The following is a 4,232-nucleotide window of genomic DNA, read 5'->3' as shown; positions in this document are numbered from 1 at the left end:
AACATGTTTCTCATTACCAGTCCCTGTATGCCCACTGTCATGATGCTGCGCGTTCCCGGTCCCTAGGAAGGTACGCATGGGGTTGAAGCCAGATCATGCTCTTTTCCAATTTTGTTCTATTAGTTGACCAGATTTTATACTTTATGTCGGGCTGAGCCATATATATGCCCTCCCAGCCCTGGCACACTGGTGTGGGTAGCTCAGGAAGATGTTATTCTGTGTTCATTACCTCAGGCAACCTTATGATTCAATGGTGCAGCTGTCTTATCTAAAACCAAGGTTACCCTCCAGTCTCCCTGGTGTTGAGATAAGTTTAGCTTTCTTTATGATACATTCTTCCCTGAGCTCATTGAGTTTTTTTGCCCTTCTCCTCTGAACTCTCCTCCACTGTGGAGGTGTTCTGGTCAGTCACAGCCACATGACAGCTGTTTTCTCCTATGTATAAATTCACAATATATTTTCCCAACAAATGCATTGCATGCAGTAGAAATATTACACCTCAGGGTTTTCTTCTGGAACAAAAGTGCACAGAAGATGGGAACAGTCTAACACAATGCGAACTGCAGAACACAGCACCTACTCTTACCTGCTGACTCCTTTTAATTGGGTATGAATGTAGCAAGTTATTTGTTATAATTTACCTTCTGAAAAATCTTCTGAAATATTATTTTTTAATTTATTGGGGATTATATTCTACTTTGAAACACAACAATCTAAATACTATGAGAAGATAGATACTTAAGAACTCATCATCCCCATGATGCGTAGATTAACATTGAAGAAAGACAGGGAGTCAATACAGATATTTTGCTCAGAAACATCCTGCAAGAACTAATGTTTTTCCATAGCTGAGTCATATTAGTCCAGAAAATCATGCAGAGAGGCCGTTGCTCAGGTGGATCAAATGACTAAGAGCATAAAAATTATGACCCCTCTCTTTTGCCCCTCAGACCAGAATTTTTATTCTTTATTTTTTAAGTAGTGGGTGCGGAGAATACAGAAAGTGTTAATTTTCTAGTCTTTTTTCTCAAGAAACCCTTTCCAAAGAAAGCATGCAATATGAGAATGCAGCATTCTAAATGAGCCACTTCTACTAAGTTTTTTTTTTAATTCATTCACATAATACAGTCCAGGTTATGAAATAAGTTACAAGACTATTTCAGTGAAGGTATAGCTAGATTTACCCAAAGTATGTGTCCAGGTTTGCCTTTATGTGTAAGGCAATATCACTGCAGTTTCTGAGTAAGGCGTCAACATACAAAAAATTAAGTACAGAGGAATTAAGGAACTCGCCCAAATACAGTCACAGGTTGTGTCCATAGAAGTAAATTGAATAAACCTGAGAATATTTCCAGACAAACCAGTGTTTATTAGAATTGATTCAGTCACAGATTGGGCAGTAGAGTTAGATGTATAATACAGATTTCTTTAGACTCACAGTTGTTCAGGATCCTAGTCTGGAACTGTACATCATATTGCTGAACCTCTGTTTTGACTCTTAAGGCTAAACTCCATGGCTGTCCACCTCGCGCAGCTCTTGGAATGTCCACACAAAAGTCCCTTCATGGATGAGTAAGGTGGTTATCTTGCAAGTATCTGTCCTCCCTAATTCCTTCCAAAACATTTCTAAAGGCAGTTTTCAGATAGTTCAGAGGAAACTAAGGATCATTATATAAGAACTGAGTCTGAACCACAAAATCATCTTCCACCTGCTCACTGTCTGCTGAGTGACTGCTAATGGCATGATGCTTATTTTGATTCTGGGTCATTACTGGTGGATCTTTCAAAGCCATTAAATTGACCTTCTGTTGCCACCAGAAAGGCAGAATTGAACTGATAATAGCAATGAAGAGCATTTTGTGAAGAATTCCTTTCCTTTTATTAACTAGAGAAATGAGGTTAGTTATCACACTGTTTTAAATTATTCAAACTTTATATTTGTATATTAATTTTCTTAATTTGCAGCCTAAAAGGGAGGCAGTGTTATGCTTATATGTGAGAAATGACAGTGTGATACATCTTGGGGAGAGCTGTAACTTTCCAACAATTCTCTGGTCTTTCCTTAATTTCCATAATTTATTTAACTGTAAGAAACATCAGGTCTATCCTCGTTGGCTGCTCTTGTTATTGTTTATTTTATCCTTCTAAATTAGGGAATATGTTAACTTACTTTTCTGATTAGATAACCTAAATTCTTTGCCTCTCCTTTCTTTTTGGATAACTAGTGAATTCCTTAGATTTAATTTTCAATTAGTTGAACTAGGGAGGTAGAGTCTTTTATATATCTGCTCTGCTGATGATAGTGGAGATGTCTTCAGATAGTATTTTATGTATTATACGTAACGTGCCATGTAGTATTACATGTAACATGCCAACTGGGATTGTTAGGCTTCAGAGAAATACCTATAACTGTGTGATTATGATATACAACAGTGTGTGAAAACTGAGATTTATTTCTCCTATTTTAGTTGCAGAGATCTGCAGCTGGGCTAATCCTCTTATCAATATCCCATACTTGAGAGAAATGGACACTTCTAAGAAGTGATTCATTTGGCCTATTTCAAATGTCTGCTTTAAGAAGAGATTAATTATGCCCTGCTAGCACTTATTTCTTTCCACTGGCAACATGAATGTATTACTTCAGAGATAAGTGTCTGCATGGTAGACATCGGCATTATATCAGACTCCTACTTCATATTATTTCTTAGCTGGAACGATAATGTGCGTATACATTGTACAAGACTGAGGTACCAGTAGTTCCCAAAGCAGGTTCCACTGTTTGTCTCCAAACTGATGTCAAGCTTGGGGATTTGTCCCATGGCTGTGCTAGCAAAAAAGAGCAAGAATTTGAGTGACTGAAAATAATTACATTTCCACAGATTGTATGTGTGCCTAACGACTGCCTTGTCTCTATTTTGCAGTCTTTTGTCTGTCTTTGTTGCTACAGGCTCTCTTAAATATACTCTCTAAACCTGAATATTTCTTAATTCAATATCCTCAATTTCAAAGTGGCTAATTTATGAGCCTTGTGCGCTGCAAAAAAATTGAATCTCCAAAGTGTGTATAAAAATTCTGCAAGAAAGATAAAAGCTTTAATTGTAATTTTTCAAGTCAGCCTACATAAACTCTACCTCAAAGAAAGGATAGCACAAGGTGCAAATTTGCTGCTTTGAGCAACGCTTTTTTACAGATTTGTTCTGACCAATGGAACAGATAGTTTGAGATGGACTTGTTTTGTTATGAACAGTTTGTCACGTTCTTATATGCTATGAACTGAAGGTTATGTTATTTTACCTCAGCTGATCGTATAACAGTATAATTAACTCCATAGTTATGTAGACTATTTTTTTTAATCCAGATTTTTTTTTAAAGATATACTCAGGGCAGTGTAAAGCCCCATTAAAATAAAACACAATTCCCCCTTTCTCTCAACTGCCCCAAGTATTGTGAGTTAAAGTTGTAGCTCAGGGATTTAGTACTTGAAGCTGACTCCGACATGTCAGGACTTTCTAAACATGGAAAAGACTTACAGGAAAAGCAAATAAATTACTGATAATACTTTTTAGAAAGAAAAGAAGACAGAAGAAAAAAAGCAAGTATTTCATTCGATGAACAGTCATATTTAGTGTTCAGCGCATCATCTGCCTTTTCTTTGTTGTTTTTTTAATAAGCCTTTCTGTCTGAAGCCTTCTATATTCTGAAGTCTTCCAACTGTATTCTCATTCACAATTTTGGCAAAATTAGTTTCTATCAAAGGCTGTAAGATTGAGCAGTTTATCAAAGAAGATCCTCTAGATCCTAGTTGTATTGGGTTTTCATGGCAAGGTTTTGGTAGCGGGGGACTACAGAGGTGGCTTCTGTGAGAATACACCAAAAGCTTCCCCAATGTCTGATAGAGCCAGTTCCAACCAGCTTCAAGATGGACCCGCCACTGGCCAAAGCTGAGCCAATCAATGGCGGTGGTCGCGCCTCTGTGATAACATATTTAAGAAGGGGGGGAAAAACCCTGCGCAACAGCAATTGCAGCTGCAGAGAGGGGTGAGGATATGTGAGAGAAAAAACTCTGCAGCACCAAGGTCAGTGAAGAAGGAGGGCGAGGAGGTGCTCCAGGCACCAGAGAAGAGATCCCCCTGCAGCCCGTGGTGAGGACCATGGTGAGGCAGGCTGTCCCCCTGCAGCCCATGGAGGTTAACAGTGGAGCAGATATCCACCTGCAGCCCGTGGAGGACCCC

Source organism: Aptenodytes forsteri, unplaced genomic scaffold, assembly GCF_000699145.1.
Source record: "Aptenodytes forsteri isolate BGI_AS27 unplaced genomic scaffold, ASM69914v1 Scaffold155, whole genome shotgun sequence".
Classification (NCBI taxonomy): Eukaryota; Metazoa; Chordata; class Aves; order Sphenisciformes; family Spheniscidae; genus Aptenodytes; species Aptenodytes forsteri.
Note: the sequence above shows the minus strand (reverse complement) of the source record.